Raw genomic sequence first — 13,165 nt, 5'->3', positions numbered from 1 at the left:
TAAAACTCTACCAGCCAGATACACAGTGGCAAATACAGAAACAATCAAAAGACTATAAGCGCCTTATCTACCTAGTATTTACTATTCTGAACATATAAGAGACTGTATCAGAGAGATTGGAGAGAAACCTGGTTGCACATCTGGTCACTCTCAGAACCCAGAGAGAACAACAGACAAAGAACAACACAAAACAAAGACTTCCCTCCACTGAGATTTGAAAGTATTTTGTCTCCTGATTGGTCCTCTTGTCAGGTGTTCCAGGTTTACTGTTTGTTAACCCTTTACAGGTGAAAGAGACATTAACCCGTAACTGTCTGTTTATGACACCCCTCTTATGAAAAGAACATTGCAGCCACTTGAACACTAGGATAGCTGCCCATAATGCACCACTCCCAACACTGCTGCAAATGTGGCCACACTGCAGCACTTTCCCTACACAGCTGTACGAAGACAGCTTTAACTCCCAGCGCTATACAGCTGCAAGTGTAGCCAAACCCTATCACACAGAAGAATAAGCCGCAAAGAGTCCTGTGGCACCTTATAGACTAACAGAAGAATAAAAGTTCAGAAGAATTAGTTCAGTTCTGTTCCTCCAAAAAAGGTAAAAGCAAAATGTGTTACTGTGATAAATTGAGGGTTCTGTCTGTACTGCTTCTGAATTGGGGATGATTTTATGAAATTGTATAACAACATACAGGTTTTCCAAGACAGTAATGTATGTGGATCCCCCATGAGTTAGCAGGGTTACAGTGGTGAGTGATCAGCACTCAAGATCATCTATTCAAAGTAAAACAGTCTGGTACAATGGGTTTGCTCTAGCTGGGAGAAGACACTTCCTCTTGTCTGAGAGGGTGGGTTTGAGAGCTGTAGAAAATTACTGAAAGGCAGAACAAAAGAAGCAGGAGTCTATGAAGGGAGTCACAGGTGAACTGGGGAAGAGAACCATTTTGTACCAGGTTAAGATGCGGGAGGCTGCTGCAGGGGTAGGGTAGGCAAGGTGCATAAAGGACCCTGCCTCACTGACAGAGCACAGATGATCCTCCAAGGTCTCCCAGGAAAGGGTGATCTAGTGAGAGACATTGCATTAGGATGTCTTGTACTATATGATCTGTCCTCTACATGATTAGATATATTGAGCATAAAGATGTTAGATTGTACAAAATGTGTGTGTGTTGGCTGCTTCACAACTACTCCGTACCCCTGAGAGAGTTAAACTATAAACCAGAAGCTTCACACCTGCTGGCTGGAATTCTCTGAGAGATGTGTGTTTCAGTACTGAGGAATCTGAAAGGTTTTATCTTTGCTGATGAACATGGCATAATTTTTAGGGATACACCCATGCTTGCAGAGAAAGAACAATATCTGTAGTAGCTGTAAGATTTGATGTATAAGTCATTTGTAACTGGTTCCTTGTCCATGAGTGGTTGACTCGTTCTCTGTATGTATTAGTCAGGCCAGCTGCATATATACTAAATAATTAAATCACTTGAATAAATTGCTCAGTACCTTCAAAATGTGCATTTAATTAAATGCTCCTCCAAATAAACAGTATCTTGAAACATGTCAATCTTTAATCTGTGCATTAGTATCTGATACTTAATATGTTAGCCAATCATAATTATGAAGATGCCATCTATTGTCATGGACAAATTATTTAGTGCCTGATCCATAGTATTTTGTCATGTCATTAAAGTCCATATCACAAAAAGCAGCAATTGCACATTAACACACTAGCAGTATTTCTTTACTGTGTGCATTCCTTCAGGTGTCTTTGGAGGGAGGAGGGATAGCCATCTGGCAGTGTGTGCAGTCCATTCTTAAGACACTTCTGAATTATATAGAACCAGTAGTCTTTTAATTGTAATTGTGAGCAAGAAAAACTATACTTGTAATAGAACAGAGCTATCAAAATTCTGTAGGCCAAATGACAATAATTGATAGGTCATATCAGCAGCTGTATGCTTGAAAGAAGCCAGTATAAACTACAGCTAGTCCTATCATTACTTTCTGTAGGGTAGTTCTTGTAACCATGGCTTTAAATCGCTAAAAATCACAACTCCCAGACTGCTCACCTAATTAAAATCTTTGTATACAGTCTGTCAGGACACCTTGCATTCTACTGTATATTTCCCTTGCCACTTGTCATTTTATTCTTTCCTAATCATGAATAATAAAATGGTAGCAGATAAATGTGAAATAACATCTTTGAGCAGACAAAGAAATGCAATATCGGATGCATGCTATAGATTCAAAATACTGAGTAAAGTGCAGATGAACTGCTCTATTTCCTGAAGTAAAAAAAAAATCACAAAAAATGTAGGTAAGTTTGGGATTGGGTAAAATCTGGAATAGCCCATAATGGCATTTTAATAAATAAAACTTACTTTAAAAACAGTGGAAATAGTTCAGCAACCTTGAGAACAAGAGGATCAATTAATAGCAAACTGTCATTAACCCTTCTGGCTCAAAAAGGACCCAAATGGTTGTTTCCAAAGTTGCACGGATGATGAAAATTATACATATAATACAAATAGGTGGGAATAACAATACGAATGAAAAACCTGTCTGAATCGACATTTAGTTGGCCATTCCAGGCAATAAATAGCTTCACTACTAAAACCACTCAGAACGCTGCGTTCTGAAGTGGCATGGGGAAAAAATATATATATATAATAAAACTAACAGAATAAGGCCATACTACAGAACAATGTCTAAGATGACCTTTAACCTGACATAAAGCAATAAATAACTTTATTACCAAAACAGCCTGTAACACTCAGTTCCAAAGTGGCATACAGGATGAAACTGATAAATCTAATACAGTTAAGTGTGAGCAGCGTAATACTTATGGAAACATGAGCCAAAATGACTTTTAACAGCCTGTTCCAGGCAATAAAGGAGTCAATTATTAATAAAGCCAGCTGGAACACTCAGTTCCGATGCTGCATAGCGAACAAAATTATTGCATATAATACAACTAAGTGAGATCATAATACTGCCAAAAAACCCCAATCAAACCAATTACCAACAAAACTTTAATTACCCATTTCAGTCAATAAATCAGTGTATTGTAGGTTAAAAATATCCAGAACCACTTATTCTCAAAGTGAAGGGAGAGTAAAAATAATTCTTAGACCTATATAACACAGAGCCATGACAGAAAAGAATAATACCTGTCAAAACCCAGCTGAAACCACTTTTTATATTGTAACACCTTCTGTATAATAAAACGTTTTGTGTTATTACTATTGTTGTTGGTAGTAATAAGAGTAGTTGTTGCCTCTTTATATAGTATAGCCATACAGTCTAAGAAAAATAGGGCAAAAAAGGCTCTGTTTAGGTCTTGATACAGATATGAAATATTTTACTGCTGGAATAATTTCAAATAGTTTTTGTTGCTGTTGTTTTGGTTTTGTAGAGAACCCCATTTCATAGGTTCTATGTTACAGTCTAAATTGGCTTTTTAAATCAAAATGGATTGTTTAACTTTCCCCTTTCCCTACAATGGAATATAGTGAGGCCCTATTTGTACTTTGTATGAAAGGAAGTGATAAAGTAGTTTTATTTTTACAAGTAGGCTTATATTGCATGGGTCTGGAATTGTTGGTTGCTTATTAACTGCAACCGTTTGATCTAATGTTAAACAATTTATCATTAACATATAATTATAGAGCTACAAACATTTCATATTTATATTGGCACATATTTACTGTCATGTTTAATGAAAATTTTTTTTCTTGCAATCCAAAATACTTCTGTACAGAACTAGCAATACAGCAGTTGAAACTTTAAACAGCCACAGAGTGTTATTGAAATCTTGATGATTTCATAAAGAACCCCATGCATACCACCAATGGTCATTTTTTCTTAGGTAACTGATGCCACTGGCTGTCAGTGGGGGATAGTGGGCTGCATGTGCAGGGAAGGGTAGATTTTCAAGTTGAAATGGGTTAAGTAAGTAGGCCTACATGTAGAGCAAATGCATAAGATCATTGTGATAAGGTAGTTTGCCCGTTAAAGGCAGTAGCACCTGGTGGTCAGCCCATCTCACCTTGTGGCATGACCCTCGAAGTGTTTGAAAGGTCCAATTAAAGAACCTGTGGGTGATGTGGTGAGAGAAGAAGCGGTCTCAGGAACAAATGATGCTTGGGAGGAAATCCTTTCGCTGTGTCTTCAAGGACCTGGGGCCAGGAACCTTGCAGAGAGGATGAGGCAAGGCTCCTGTTTCCATGTAACCAATTAGGAATGAGCTGGAAAAAGGAGCCACCAGAAATACTGCCTCCTCCCTCATATCAGCTTGTAGGATAGATGTAGACTCTGCAGGGAGTAAGAGGGCTCATTAATGAGTACCTGCACTGGATATCTGCCACAAGGAGATGGAAGCAACGTAACTTGGCTGCCACCCCATACCCCCATCCTCTGCCAGGTTCCCAGATATTTATTGATTCTTTCCGTAATATAATATATTAAGAACAAAATATCTCTGCCCCCTTGTGGGATATGTGTACCCCATCTTCCCTGAATATCATGGGTGCCAAATAAGATATGTCGAACTGAGAAATCTCCAGCCCCCCCTTAATTATGTATGAATTTAACCACCTCCCTACTCACATACTTCCTGGTCATCTCAACTCATGGGAGTCTGTGGCTCCTTGTCACACCATCCACTGTAACGTGTCAGACCAATTGATTCTAAGCTTTTATTTAACCTGATTAAATATAAATAGAGGATTCATTAACCCATCTATTTCTTCTTCCAAGAGGGAAAGCCTAATCTTATCAGAGCTCTGTCATACTGGTGTCCCTGACCGCAGTCTAGCTCTCTAGCCTCCTCTGTGATCCTGTTCCCTGTCTCCTCAGGCCTTGTCCACACTGAAAAAACGACCCTCTGAGTGATGCAAGTGTCAATGCTGTAAAGTGACAGTGTAGACAGTGCTGGGACCTATTCCCCTCGTGGAGGTGGGTTTTTTTACAGCACTGGGAGCTCTCTCCCAGTGCTGGAGCGGTGACTACACAGCCACGTTAAAGCGCTGACAGAAGCCAACTGACCATCCTTCAAATTCAATGAAGTCTGAAACAAGCAGTCTGGATGGAGCTTCTATCCAGGAGTCCAAGCCTCTGTCTCTCTCTGCACACAGCAGCCTATGTCCTTTTTGATCTTCATTCCTTAAGATATCACATAAAATTCTGCTTATCCTGTAGCAGCATCTCATAATATTGTCCAGTCTCCACAACTGGACTCGCTCAGATGCAGAGGAGTGTTTCTTTGGCTGCTGTGCCATATATATGCCTATAAAGTTAAACTTGAGCTAGAAAGTGAGTTAAACTGGAGATAACACACTGTCTAGTGGTTTTGGATTGGTCCCATCACCCTAGTATCTGATGTTGGATTTTACTGGCAAAAATGAAGCCTGGTTTTGTTAAGATCTCCTGAAAAGTTGCCCAGAGGGCCCATACATTCTATACTGGCTAACGGGACGAAAAATGAAATTAGACAGTTGGGAGCTAAATGGTGTATCCATTATGAGGAACTTATTTGTGGCTCTGCCCATGTATTTGCATTAAAGAAACAATCCTAATCCTTGACAGGTAACCAGTGCCTTCCCTTTAATTTGGAAATTGTGAGCTACTGTAAACTTATAAAGCTTCGCAAAGACACCAGTCCGGATTGGGACATGGTTGTGCTAAGCACTGGACAAATACATAGGTGGAGGTGCTCCCTTCCCAAAGCACGTCACTAAAAACAAGTGAGTAACTAGTATGGGAAGTGAAGAGAGTTGATGTGAGTGACAGTAACAGGCTGAAATTACACAGGATGTGGTGCACAACTTGATGATTCCAAAGTTGTTTAAAACTTCTCTATCAAATCAAAAACACTTTGTGCGTCCTTAACGGTTACAACCCCTCTTTCCACACACACGCTGGAAAAATTGACTGGGCTTGCTGCCTATCTTTGGGTGGTTCTTCCCACCCCTTTCTGTATAGACTCCCCAGTCTGCCTTCTAACTAGCATCATCAGTTCTGCTTTTTAATAAACTATCCTGGAAACTCAGACAGGGAGTGCCTGCTCCACATGAGTCTGGGATATCACCAGGCTCCCTGGGATTCTGTCACTGTTCAGAGGGTAGATTTGGGTTCCTGCAAGAAATCAGAAAAATCGTAGATCAGTTATGCGCTATGCTAGAAGCATGTGACCTTGGGCTCTGAAAGTGCTCCCAAGGCCTGCCCATCACCTGGTCCTCCTGGGGTTAGCTTTCCTACGTAGCCTCAATCTCCCAACTCCACAAAGCCACTCGGAGCCTTAAACTGACACTCATCATGTTGCATAAGACTGTAAGGGAACTGTCCCTGATGCTGCTGGGACTCTGCCCCAAATTCTATAGGCGCGGTGAGGTTGAGGATAGGGGCTCAGCCATCTCCAGCTCCATAGAGCTGTGGAATTTTTTACTTGTCCTAATGGGAGTTGCAACTTGCATAGCTATCTAGGGGTTAAGCAGCTGCTGCATTATACCCGAGAGGTGGTTGTATGTCAGTAGTGGGCAAAGTGGTTTGTATGCATTGTTTGATTATCTTCTATTTAAGGCTCTAACACACTTCAGCAATTTGAGTAGGGTAAGTTTGGATGCTGCCCAAAATGTGGTCGTGTCTGTGATCTCTATATTTTGGCCTGCTTCTGCAGGGTGAAAGTTGGGAATTTCCTCTAACTGAAGGATATGGAATCTTAATGGGATGAGCTCCTGGAGTGCACCATGTCACTCTCAATGGGATAAGCACCTGAAGCATGAGAGCAAATGGCCACTTGACTAGCTGGTTGTTCTCCAAGGAATGCCAGTCCACTCAATGGCAAGTATTTGCACTTGGGATGCTGGGTGGTGGATGTTCCAGTGCATTCTGTCTCAGATATTACAGATGGAACTTAGTTTCCTGACTTTCCAGCTGAAAATGGTATGGCTCTGATGGGTTTTTGGTGCTGTGTTTGGAGAGGCATGTCTCGGTGCTGCTAACTTAGATCCAACTGAAGTGCAAATTGCCATTGCTGCTGTAGACGATCCCAAGCCAACTGGTTGGCCAACATTTGTGAAATGTTTCATTTTACTGGGAAATTCAGCCAACTGGCAGCTTCTTTTCATCTATCAGACAAACTGCAAGGTCAAAGAAATATCTAGATTGTGTGTGTTTACTGTGAATCACAACATATACAGATGGTGAAATGCAGATCTTAGGCACCAAACAAACTGCCTCTTCAGGTCTCAATATTGCAAAGTTGGAGCAGCCTTATTGTAAGAAAGCTGAGTGGACGGATTAGAAATAAAAATGTATGGACTGAGATTTTTCAAAAGTGGCCAGTGATTTCAAGTGCCTCAAATTTTGAGTGCCCACCATGACATATAATAAAGGGGCTTGAATTTTAGAGGTGGGTGTTCATCCATTCTAAAAATCAGGGATCCATTTAAGCTGTCTCAGTTTGGGCTTTTACCCAAAAATTGAGGTATTCAGCCACTATTCCACTTGATCAATTTTTTCCTCAGACTTACAAGGAGAGGGTCTTAAGGCCACATTTCTCCCAAGGTCACATTTGGGCTCCCTGTTGTAAAGTTAATCTACATACTGTAGTATTAACTGCTGAGGAAGTACTACAGGCACCAGAAACTGTCAGATTCCAGCGTGGGTTTTGTTCAGGTCACCTCTTTCAAAACTTCTAATCTTCAGACTATTATATCCAGGTGGCTGATTTTATCCCTGCTGGAACTCCATTGAATCAGTTGGAGTTAGACTAAAGACATGTTTTGTTTTGGTTTTGGGTGTAAGTGTACTGGGAGTTACAGTACATGATGATTCAGAACACTGCAGCGAGTAAAGCTCTGTGTAGGAGGAAATACAGTGAACTAGTTTAATAACTTTCTATAGTGGGAGAGGACAAACCTCTGTTTTTTGTTATTACTTGCCTTCTGCAACCTGAAGCTATATGTGTGAGCCAGAGAGTGCCAGGTGCAAATCACTGTTCCCTTCCTTCATTCCCACCACATTTTCTTGCCACCTCCTTAGCTATCTTCCCCATCCCCATATCTCTTTCATTCAGTCTCTCCAACACCCAGCCCAGCAGTGCTGCAATGTTAACAGGTTTTTCTCTGTAGTATAAGCAAATGGATAGCATCTCAGATGTGTTCTAGGTGCAGGAATGATTTTCCATTTTAAAAGGGAGACAGAAGTCAAGAGAATATAGAAGTCCTTTTAGAAAGCATTCGGCCTAGGAACTCAGCCTTTCCACAGTGCTGCCAGAGAGCTATTAGTTGTAGCCATACAAAGATGCAGCAGGTGGCATCAGAGGAAGGGCAGATAATTACAGTGGAGAGACCCCTTCTTCCTTGAGCGGAAAGAGTGGTAAAAGAGAACAGAGGAGTCTAACTTCCGTGTCCAAAGAAACTGCATCCAGTAACTGTTGCACAGGTTAGTAACGGGTGATAGGAATGAATAGTAGTAACTGGGACTGAGTTGATGATAATTAAAAGGCATCATTATCTAGGCTCCTACACATTTGCAAAGTCAATCCACTTGTGTGTCTTATCTCAAACCAATTCTGAAAGAGAAACTGCTGCTCAGAATAGGCTAAAGTTTAGGTTTTGTAATAAATGGCATTTTCCAGAAATCTAAGAGTAATAGAAATGGTTCCTTAAATTATAAATTGACATGAAAACGAATTTTAGATAATCTCCTGCAGTGTTAGTAAGCCAAACACTGCAATGCCAGACTAGTGCAGGAGAACCAGAGAGTGAAACTGACTAAAAAAGGGAGGCTAAGTATATTTCCATTGTTTAGACTGAGCTGAGGGCAGGAAGGAAACTTTGTAAGAGTCAAATTCTGACCTTAATTAATATATTGACACTAGTGAAAAGTTAATGCAATTACTCTGGGTGCAAAGAAAGAAGTATATGGCCTCAAAGTTTTAAAAAATTATTTGTTTAATGTAAGAGTTTATTAGTATCACAGGGATTATGAAAGTTGTGGTGTGTTTGTTGTTTGTTTGTTTTAAATTAGGCTTTAACTTGAGAGTGTTTTTAGAATCTGGCAGGTCAATTTTTTTAAAAATCAATCTGTTATTCCAGCCCAGAACTCCTGAGTGAGAGTTGTAGTAACAAGCAGTGTAAACATTCTCACCCAGGTTCCGAGACCTGGTGAGGAGGGTGGGTCTCTGGGCCTGGGCTCCCAGCTAGAGCAGGAACGTCTACATTGCTATTTTCAGCTTCTATAGTGTAAGTCCTGCGAGCCCAAGTCAGTTGACCCGTGTTCTGATACTCGCTGCCACGGGGCAGAGGGGTGTTCAGTGAAGATGTACCCTCTTAAGGTAAGATTTTTCACAAGCACGCAGCACATTGGGTGCTGCCTATGAAAATATGGCCTTTTATTTTGGTGCCTGAATGGGAGTTGAACTCTTGAAAACCTGGCCTTAAATTAAGTGGATTGGAAGTGGGGAAATGCCAGTAAAGAAACCTGGCGGAAAGTTTTTCAGGCTTCCTACAGACTGGGATAAACAAGCAAGTAAAATTTATTTTAAAATTTTGAAAAATGCTTTGATATCAGCCTCTTAAGAATTGGTATTTGTATAAAGTTACTTTAGAGATGGTGGGCAAGATAGAGCCACAGCTTCCTAATAATCTGGGTTAACAACATAAAAGTCGGATTCGGCAATGTGTAAAATCAGTGGGAGTTTTGCTAATGACCTTAGTGGAAACAAAATCTGACATAGTTATTGGGATCATAGTTAATGTTCTGAAATATGTTGTATTATTTCTTCATAATTTTATATATGCTGAACCTTTGTCCTGAAATTTTTATTTACTGTGTAGCAACACTAGGAATGCATGATAGTCTGTCCCACTGTTCTCAACCTTTTCCATAATGGGGACCTCATTTTTTATACCAGGACAGATATTGGGGCCTTTGTCTGGGAGCTGCAGAACCAGGACTTGGGGTGGAGCGGAGGCAGCATGTGGAGCTCAGGAGGCGCCAGGGAGGGAATGGGCACCAGCCCCTCCAACCCTCCACCCACCACCCATGGCATGCCCTGGGCCATGTTCCCTTTGAGCACCTGCGGTGCCCCCCCAGGCCGCATCTCCCCCCCTGAGCACCCATGGCCATCACCCGAGCTCCCGCCACCCAAGTTTTAGTCAGAGGTACATAGTAAAAGTCACGGACAGGTCACTGGCCATGAGTTTTATTTACTGCTCGTGACCTGTCCGTGACTTTTACTACAAATACCTGTGACTAGAATGTAGTCTTAGTCATAAGGAAACCTTGCTGGCTGCTGTGAAGTATCACAGTATCTGAGAAGCAAAACATGCTTGGGTCTGGGTCCCCAAGAGAGGAAAGTCAGCCTGCAAGTGGCAGAGCCATAAAGGAGGGGAAAATGGTAAGAAAGGGAGGCAGGGCCGGATTATGATATTCTGAGGCCCTAAACTATGTCAATTGTAAGAGGCCCCGTTCCATTAAAAAAATCAATTTATTATTTTCACAGAAAGGACAGTGAATATATAAACACGAAAGCTTTATATTTGCATTTATAGAAAAGTGAAGTTTTAAAAATGGAAAAGTAATCTTCATTTGCAGCAGCCCTCTTGGTAACGATGACTTCATAACAAATACATTTATGCAAATGCTTTGAACTAATTGCATACGTATGTAACCCTTTTGCCCATCAGAGTTGGCAGCAACAAAGGCTGGGTTCAGTATCTAGGGGTTCCTTTTCAATAACAATGCAAAACCAACTCGACCCCCCACCCAGTGACCTGGGACAATTAAATACCACACCCCCGGGTGCCTCTAAGAGGCAATACTTCCCCTCTTGAAAGCACAGAGTCTGAGTGTAGCAAAAGCCTTTTAATAAAGGAGGGAAATAATGTGGCATTATGCTGGTGAAATACTACAAACAGGATTCATAACATAAACCATGAGCAACAGAAGACCCACCTCCAAGTAGATTGGGCCATGTCCTTTCCCTTTGGTTTTTGAGTCCAGCAACCCAAAAGTCACCCCACTCACAGTTTCCATTCTTGGTCAGTATAGCCCCAGAGTTCAGAAGTTCATCTGCAGAGTTTACCTACCAGCCTGGGGGGAAGCTATGGGGGCACCTTACATGCTCCACTGCTTGCATTGACAGCTAATTGCCATGCCTTTCTGTGGGGTCCTGCTGCAGTCTTTACCACCAACCACACCTTTCTGCTAGCCAATCTGCTAGCCGCACCTCTCTACCCACCCACACTACAAGGTACAGATACCTGTCCCCACCCTCTCTCAATTCACTGACCTTTGGAACCCATGTCCCTTGCCTAGTGAGTGCTGCTTCGTTGAGGGCGAGTCCCTCAGTCATAAAATGCCAAGTACAGTTCTGCTGTCCTTAATTCACATCATCAGGATAACAACACTTTATTACTCCTGCCCCAACAACAAAGAGACTGGGGATCTCACAGCAGCTAAAGTGACCATTTGGACAAGCAGTCCCATCATGCTAGGCAGCATGGGTGGGCCTATGCAAACAATATCAGCCCCTGAAGTCCTTTTCCACAGCTCACCACCAGATGTCAGGGGAGAGTCATTCTGACTCTACTTACATCCTCCCCGCAGACAAGAATTTGTTGTCCCAATAAATCACACTCATTATACCAACTCATTGGTTCTCTCCAAAGGACCTCAGGAAGCCCACTATGGCTTCCACAAGCCTGTGTGCTAAACATATTGGTTCCACACTAGTCACCTCTGGTGCATCATAAGGTAACCATTTTACAGGTCTTCTTATGCTGTCCTGTCTATTGAGAATCTCTGTTGCAGTGGTAGCGGGGGCATCTTCTTAAGCAATGGATGGAAAGGTTTCCTTTGAGGGTCCCCTGGCTACTGGCTTAGGCCCCTGCACCTCTGGTTCTAACAGTGGGAGGCCCAAAGTGCCCAGGACACCCTTCACCTGTATGTCTCCATTGTCCAATAACCCCTGTGTGTCATCACAGGGGGGGTCTCATCGGTGGCACAAGGGTGCCAGTAATGGGCCTAAATACTTCCACCAATTAGTTTAGGGCTGAGGAGGGGGAGCTCTCTCTTGGTTCAGCTGATCAAGACCGAAATATTGTCTCCATTCCAGGATACAGAGCCAGTCTACAATGCCCTCTCCTGCACCCCAAGCTCCTGCCCCAGCCCTGAGCCCGCTCCCAGAGCCCCTCCTGCACACCAAGCCCCTTCCCAAGCCATGACCTCCCTCCCAGAGCCTGCACCCTGTACCCCCTCCTGCACCTGAACACTCTGCCCCGGACTGGAGTCCCCTCCAGCGCCCAAACTCCCTCCCAGAGCTTGCACCTCTCACCCGCTCCTGCACTCCAAGCCCATGCCCCAGCCTTGAGCCCCCTCCCAGAGCCAGCCCCCTATATTCCCTCCTGCACCCCAAGCAATATTACCAATAACGGTAATATTACCATATCAACCAACAAAGAACTCAGAGTGTTCAACCATCTGTGTCGGGTTGATGTGGCTCTCACATTGAAGGTTTTTTGCCAAAGTGGTCCCCACTTCAAAAAGAGTGAAGAGCACTGCCCCAAGCTGTAGTTTAGTTAGCTTATACCTTCATCCGGCACTGAAGGGAGGGTGGTCACAGCTGCTCTGCTTTCTGGAACAGAGCAGGGGTACGTAAACTGCAATCCAATTCCTTTCCCTTTGAGGGGAAAGCTGGAGAGTAAGGCATCTGCAGACAGATCCCATTAGGACAGGGAGAAGAAGCAAAATGTCAGTCTCCTAGCTGCAGCAAAATGGAGAATTCTATGGCTTGTTGGAAAAATGCCACATTCCATGCCACAGAATTAGAGGCCACTCAGTGCTGGCTGTGACTAATGGAGCAGTCATACCTCTTAGGGTACGTCTACACTACAGGATTATTCCGATTTTACCTAAACCGGTTTTGTAAAACAGATTCTATAAAGTCGAGTGCACGCGGCCACACAAAGCACAATAGTTCGGCGGTGTGCGTCTATGTACCAAGGCTAGTGTCGATTTCTGGAGCGTTGCACTGTGCGTAGCTATCCCGTAGCTATCCCATAGTTCCCACAGTCTCCCCCGCCCATTGGAATTCTGGGTTGAGATCCCAATGCATGATGATGCAAAAACAGTGTCGCGGGTGATTCTGGGTAAA

The 13,165-nt window shown here is 42.7% G+C and overlaps 1 protein-coding gene across 4 annotated transcripts in view; it reads left to right on the top strand.

Moving 5' to 3' along the window:
• Positions 1 to 578: 578 nt before the first annotated feature.
• PTGR1 (prostaglandin reductase 1) overlaps positions 579 to 13,165 on the top strand; it is a 37,213-nt gene continuing 24,626 nt past the window's right edge. Inside the window, exons 1-2 of one of the 4 annotated variants that reach the window (XM_032764949.2) lie at positions 8,386 to 8,448; positions 9,242 to 9,343. The gene's annotated coding sequence lies outside the window, so the exon portion shown is untranslated. Of the gene's footprint in view, positions 602 to 8,347; positions 8,449 to 9,241; positions 9,344 to 13,165 lie in introns of those variants that run through there. The other 3 variants (XM_032764953.2, XM_032764948.2, XM_032764951.2) reach the window with 3 other exon arrangements.

Source organism: Chelonoidis abingdonii, chromosome 6 (genome assembly GCF_003597395.2).
Source record: "Chelonoidis abingdonii isolate Lonesome George chromosome 6, CheloAbing_2.0, whole genome shotgun sequence".
Lineage (NCBI taxonomy): Eukaryota > Metazoa > Chordata > Testudines > Testudinidae > Chelonoidis > Chelonoidis abingdonii.
This window is presented reverse-complemented; position numbering and strand designations above follow the sequence as displayed.